Genomic DNA, 7,679 nt, shown 5'->3' with positions numbered 1-7,679 from the left:
AAGATCCCACTCAGGGGAAGTATCGATCCCACTTGCAGTATCCAGTCCTTGAAAGTCACCGGAAGGCTCCAAGATCTCACCCTCTTCCAGGTGTTGTCTGCTTTACTCTTCCTCCTCCAGAAGGCGCAAAGCCAGACGTCTGGATCGAAGTCTAGATTGGAGACCCGGCATCAATCGACGCCGAAGATCTTAGTCGGCGCCGAACCTCGGATCCATCCGACGCAGGACCCTCCGGCTCCACAGGAACATTGACTGTGGATTGGATCCGAGGCGAATCCATCGGCGCCGTAGCAGGTGTAGCAGGTCTCCTAGGCAACATCAAGGGCATTGGCGCCGCTTCAGCTGCAGCAGACAAAAATGGCGTGAAAGGCGTCGACTTATAAGACGCCAGAACACCCAAATTAATGGCCAAAGGGCCTGACGGACCTGCTTGTCCTCCACACGGCGCTGTGGTGGAAAAAATGTTAAACATGGCATTCAAAAAAGCCGCAGGATCCGTACCCGGTGCCGGGAAAGCCGGGTATTGCTGTTGCACCGGCGCCGGCATAGACACCGAAGATGGGCCAGGCAACTCTTGGCTAGGAGAACCCTCTGGTCTCTGAAGAGGCTCTACCTCGAAAACCGACCCAGGTGAAGTTGGAGTCGCAGGAGGTGGAGGGGTGACGGTCGGGCTAATCTCCCACATCGGACGGCGCCGAGCTGACGGAGATGCCGATCTGGACCTGGACCGTCCTTTACTCGATCGGCGCCGGGAGTCGTGACGGCGCCGAGTCTCCATGGCGATGAGGATCTTGAAGAGGACTCTCTCCGATGACGCCTCTCCTTCTTTTTCTTGGAACGGGCCAAGAACAATTTTGCCTCTCTTTCCTTGAGCGCCTTAGGGTTCATGCGCTGGCAGGAGCCGCATGACTCGACCTCATGGTCGGAGCTAAGGCACCAGAGGCAATTCTCATGGGGATCGGTCACCGACATTCGACCCCTGCACTGGTTACAAGGCTTAAAACCGGATTTTCTTGGTTGCGACATTGTAACCATCGATACGCAACTGTAGCTCCCTGTGAGCCTCGAAGAAAAACCGTTACTCAGAGGCACGGAAAAAAGGAAACTGACATCTGCACGTCAACGAGGGCTTCTTATTGCCTAGATGACGTCATACGGCGTCGCGTGGAGTCGGGCGATTGTGACGTCATCGTCGACGTGCAGAGCTAGAAAAAATTTCCGTTGAGGCTGGTGCGAGGGGAGAATTCTTTAGGTGAGGAATCCACAGGTAGGTGTATCAGAAACAAGGATACATCTCTTGGTCTGGCCTCTACCATACATATCTTGGTTGCCTGTTGAACTGATTCCACAGCACCAGGACAAGCCTATGTTTTCGTGCCCTCTTAACACCCTGAATTTTTAAAAAACAAAACAAACCCAGGATTTTCGAATCTCAATATAGGTTTATGGCTGGCTGGACACTATGGAGTATGTGTGACAGAGATGGCACCTGCCTGTAAAACATCTATGGGGGCAAATTATCCTGTTTAACAAAACAGAGGAGGAAAAACCTCTGGACCATTTTGATGCCAGATTATAACAGTGATATAATGTGTGTTTGTGCATGTCTGCAGTGTCACACCCATTATATACACAACTAAAAAGAGTGAATTTTACAGTACCTTTGGGGGTCTGAGTGGTTCTGATGAAAGCTGGATACATATTTGCGCATAAACTAACTGGCTGAAACATGGATGCCAATAATGGTTCCCACCCTTTTTTTAATCTACCCCAAGGAGCTCTACTAATATAATGAGTTTGGGTTCAGCTGCAGGATATTTTAAGACTTCCCTACTTCTAAACCCCTGCCAAGTCCTTAGGACGACCAGCTAAGTGCTCCCTCCAAAAATGGGGTTTTACCCGCCCGGCAACAGTAGCTGTGTTGAAGCATGCCACACATTGTGTGGCTGAGAGTTCTTCAGAAAAATTAAGAACTACTTTGTCTGCAAAGAGATAAGTAGTACAGGGGCATATTCCTACTGGTCCTACTCTCCTTTAGTTGTTTCAATGTCAAGCCTTTGGGAAACTGAGTCCCATAAAATGTCCCTCTCCCATGCATGGTTTTTGATTATCATCCAGAGTACCAGGTGTATGAAATATATATTACTGTACGCACAGCCTTAGCAATGTAAGTGAGCCTAAAGGCCTAGTTTGGAAGTCAACTATAATCACATTTGAATCTGAAAGTCCCCTCAGCAAGATCACTGAATGCTTCTTAGTATTACGTATCAGCCACCAAGTAAATCTGACTGAAATGAAAGGCTCTGATATTTGTATAGAGGCATAACTTCAAGTTTGTCATGCCACATGACCCAACTTCTTTCGATGGAACTTGTACCGAAACACAGAACCGTTGCTTTCACTATGTACATTTTGAAGGGATTTTCATTTGAACATTCATCCAGGAAATTCAAACAACTCTTTTGACCTAAGGGTTTCATATCTAGAAGCACCACTTTGGATGCATAAAACAAGGAGCAAATGTTTTTGTCCAAATCCCCTAACAAAGTTTGTTAGAAATAGTTACTGATCCCCACAATTAACTTTTGATGCAGATGCCCACAAGTTACTGCTTTACACTCTCCCTACTCATGTCAGAGTTGGTGGTCCAGCTTCACAGTGATCCAGTTGTACATAGGTGAATGCTGCCAGGCTGTTAAAATAAGAGACCTTAATCATCCCTTATCTAACACCTTTTGAGTCCTCCAAGGATCGGCATTGATCCCCATCTTATTCAACCTACACCTCAACATCTAGCAGACCATTTTAAAAACACCTGTCATTTCCTACCACCATTAAGCAGAGGACATGCAGATTATGTAAGAATTAACCTCAGTACTTCATGCTATCACATTGAGGATACCTCAGTACAAAGATGGATGAGTGTACCTCAACTAAAACTGAATCAAAACAAGACTGACTTACTTACTCAGCCCTGATCCTATTGGTAACACAAAAAAAGATGGTAGATGGATCTTCAAAAAGTAGGCCCTTGCTCCAAGATGATACTTAATTCCAAATATCAGGCCTCATAGTAAGCTACAAACTCAACACAGAATAACATATCTGTGCTTTGATAAGGGGTAATCAAAATGGCAAAAATTACAGAAATTATTCTAGAAATGTTTACCCAAAGTAGATCTCAAATAAGCCATACGTGCACTAGCCACCTTTTGCTTAGAATATTTGATATCTTTACTCAATATCCTGCATGCTTTCCACACAGTTCTCTAAAGGTGATGCCTAAGTTGATAGCCTTCAAAGATCACCTGAAGAATCACATTCTGAAGCACTGTTCTCTCTGTTGTGCTGCTTAAACAATGAGCAATATCATTCTTGCCATCTAACAAGTTTGTGACTGACTGGCATGGTGTACATATAGCTTACTTTACTCTCATAAAACTGTCCATCACTTGTTCTCTACTTTTGCCTCATTACTCTCATTAATCCCTCTACAACATATATTAGTAACTTTTCTCTTTACTGAATAATCCTTCGTTATTGCTTTACAGGATGTATGATGGAACAACGCATGCACTTACAATGCATGTCTTTACAACTCAGTAAGTACAATGCATGGTCATTACCATGCATGCACTTACCACAAAATGTTTTTACAATGCATATGATTTTACCACGAATGTCTTTACTACGAACATTTCGTAGTAAAGGCATTTGCATGGTAAACACTAGAGGTAGGTATAACATACATTATTTTTTATATATATATATATATATATATATATATATATATATATACACACACACACAAACAAACACACCTTTCCACCCAAAAACCCTACTTACCCTAAACCCGAAAAATTACCTTACCACCCCAAAACCCATACCCACCCTAAAACCTAAACACCCCTTACCACCCCAAAACCCATACCCACCCTAAAACTTAACAATGCCCTTAGCACTCCAAAACCCACACCCACACTAAAACCTAAACACCCCTTACCACCCTAAACCCCATACCCACCCTAAAACCTAAAAAAGCCCATACCACCACAAAACCCATACCCACCCTAAAACCTAAAAATGCCCTTACCACCCCAAACCCCATACCCACCCTAAAACCTAAAAATACCCTTACCACTCCAAAACCCATGCCCACCCTAAACCCTAAAAAAGCCCCTACCACCCCAAAACCCATATCCACCCTAAAATCGAAAAATGTCCTTACCACCACAAACCCATACCCACCTTAAAACCTAAAAATGCCCTTACCACCCTAAAACCCATACCCACCCTAAAACCTAAAAATACCCTTACCACCCCAAAACCCATGCCCACCCTAAAACCCAAAAATGCCCTTACCACCCCAAAACCCATTCCCACCCTAAAACCTAAAAAAGCCTTTACCACCCCAAAACCCATGCCCACCCTAAAACCTAAACATGCCCTTACCACCCCAAAACTTTAAAATGCCCTCACCACCCCAAATCCATGCCCACCCTAGAACCTAAAGAACGAGTTACTTACCTTCGGTAACAACTTTTCTGGTGGATACATTAGCTACTTGTGGATTCCTCACCTATTGAATACTCCCTTTGCGCCAGCATTCGACGGAAATCTTCTTCCTAGCTTCTGCACGTCGACGAGGACGTCACAATTGCCCATGCGACGCCGTCTGACGTCATACAGGCAATAAGAGGTCCTCGCCGACGTGCCGACATCAGTACCAACATTTTTTTACGTGTCTGAGATGAATAGACCATTGAAACAAACAATCATATAACAATATTTAATAACATCAAAAGATAAAAACATCATTCCAAAACCTCAAAATTATATATTTTTTTTAAATAAATAAATAAATACATAAATATATACAATATATCTGCAAGCCCTCAAATACCAAGAGGAGCACACCTAATGATAACTTGGTTAGACCAGACAGGCAACGGGGAGGTGGGTGGGACCGTGAGGAATCCACAGGTAGCTAATGTATCCACCAGAAAAGTCGTTACCAAAGGTAAGTAACTCGTTCTTCTGATGGATACAACTACCTGTGGATTCCTCACCTATTGAATAGAGTCCCCAAGCAGTACCCCACTCGGTGGAGGGTGCCTGAATGGTCAAACCAAGAAATCCTTCAGCACTGACCGTGCAAAATAGCCATCCCTCCTAACCTCCGAATCCAAGCAGTAATGCTTCGCAAAAGTGTGGAGGGATGACCAAGTTGCGGCCTTGCAGATGTCGACCACAGGAACACCCCTAGCCAAGGCCGAAGAGGCCGACTTAGCTCTGGTGGAATGAGCTCTTATTCCATCAGGGGGTTCCTTCTTTGCTAGAGAGTAACACAGTTTAATGCAAAGAATGACCCACCTTGAGAGTGTTCTCTTGTGGACTGCCCTTCCTCTCCTCTTTCCCACGTACCCGATGAAGAGCTGATCCTCCAACCTAAAATCCTTCGTTCTGTCCACGTAGAAGCTCAGCGCTCTCCTCGGGTCTAAGCGGTGCAGTCTTTCTTCCTCTTTCGAAGGATGAGGTGGAGGATAAAACGAGGAAAGAGTAATTGTCTGGGCCATATGAAAGGGTGAAACAACCTTCGGCAGGAAAGCAGCCTTGGTCCTCAACACCACCTTATCCCCATAAAAATATGTGTACGGGGGTTTAACAGATAGAGCCTGCAGCTCACTCACTCTTCTTGCTGAAGTAATTGCAACAAGGAAAACAGTCTTCAGAACCAATAACCTTAAATGGCAAGAATGCATTGGCTCAAACGGCGAGCCCATAAAAAAAGTTAAGACTAGGTTTAGATCCCACTGGGGCATAATGAATGGAGTGGGAGCAAATTTTTTAATGAGACCTTTTAAAAATCTTAGTACTATAGATTTAAATAAAGAAGGCTGGTCTGGAAGGCATAGAAAGGCCGACAGGGCCGATAAATATCCCTTGACTGTAGCCACTGCACAACCCCTCTGTGCCAGGGACAACGCAAAAGACAAGATATCCGATAAGTGGGCACGTACGGGATCAATTTGTTTCTCTCCACACCAAATCACAAATTTAGCCCACCTGTTAGCGTAGATAGATTTAGTGGAGTGTTGCCTGGCCGATAAAATAACATCCACTACCTCAGGTGGGAGAGAAAAGGAACTCAGGTTGCCCCGTTCAATCTCCAGGCATGAAGGTGCAGGCTCTGGAGGTGGGGGTGTAAAACCTGCCCCTGCGACTGCAAGAGGAGATCTGCCCTGAGAGGGAGACGGAGCGGGGGGCACAGAGAGAGTTGGAGAAGATCCGAATACCATACCCTTCTTGGCCAATCCGGAGCTATTAAGATGACTTGGGCCCGGTCTTGGCGAATGTTCCTCAAAATTCGAGGAATCAAAGGTTTTGGGGGAAACGCATAAAGCAGCTGGTCGCGCCAGGTCATCTGAAACGTGTCCCCCAACGCTCCTTGCACCGGATACTGGAGGCTGCAGAACAACGGGCAGTGCGAGTTCTACCGAGTGGCAAGAAGATCTATCCGAGGGACCCCCCACATCTGGAAGATTTGACGGACTAGATCCGGATGGAGACGCCACTCGTGATCGGTTGAGAAATGCCGACTGAGACTGTCCGCACGCACGTTCAAGACTCCGGCCAGATGGTTTGCTACCAAGCAAATCCAATGGTCCCTTGCCCAGGACCATAGCCACAGAGCTTCTCTGCAGAGAAGGTACGACCCTACTCCTCCCTGTTTGTTTACATACCACATCGCGGTAGTATTGTCCGTCAGGACCTGAACCGACTGACCGCGAAGGGATGTGAGGAAGGCCTTGAGAGCCAGACGTATTGCCCGCAACTCCAACAGATTTATATGAAACATCTGTTCCACTGGAGACCAATGACCTTTGACCTCCGGGTCCCCCAGATAAGCTCCCCACCCTAGAGTGGAAGCATCCGTAATTACTGTGGTCACCGGCGGAGGTTGCGAGAACGGCCTTCCTTGGGAAAGATTGCCGTCCGCAATCCACCACTTTAAATCCGCAGCAGCGTCCCTGGAGATCTTTACCAATCCTTCGAGATCCCCTTTGTGTTGAGACCACTGCTTCCACTGAAGAGCCCTCATGTGCCAGCGAGAGTGAGTGACCAACAGAATGCAAGAAGCGAACAGACCGAGCAGACGTAGGACCTTGAGGACTGGAACGACCGCTCCGCTTTGAAACATTGGAACCAATGCCTGAATGTCCTGAATCCGCTGAGGCGGAGGAAAGGCACGATTCAATGTTGTATCCAGAACTGCCCCTATGAACAGTAGGCGCTGAGAGGGCTCTAGGTGAGATTTGGGAACATTCACTGAAAAACCCAGGTCGAACAACAACTGGGTTGTCGACTGTAGGTGATGCAACACGAGCTCCGGAGACTTGGCTTTGATCAACCAGTCGTCCAGGTAAGGAAATACTGCTAACCCCTTCCTTCTGAGCTCTGCTGCAACCACCGACATCACCTTTGTGAAGACTAGAGGTGCTGAAGTAAGACCAAACGGGAGGACCGCAAACTGATAGTGCTGCGACCCCACCACAAACCGGAGATACTTCCTGTGCGACTTGAGTATCGGGATATGAAAGTAAGCATCCTGCAAGTCGACAGACACCATCCAATCTCCATCGTTCAGTGCCAAAAGCACCTGAGCTAGGGTCAGCATC

This window comes from Pleurodeles waltl, chromosome 7 (genome assembly GCF_031143425.1).
Source record: "Pleurodeles waltl isolate 20211129_DDA chromosome 7, aPleWal1.hap1.20221129, whole genome shotgun sequence".
In the NCBI taxonomy this organism is placed as follows: Eukaryota; Metazoa; Chordata; class Amphibia; order Caudata; family Salamandridae; genus Pleurodeles; species Pleurodeles waltl.
The sequence above is the reverse complement of the archived record's forward strand: the minus strand, read 5'-3'. Positions refer to the sequence as shown.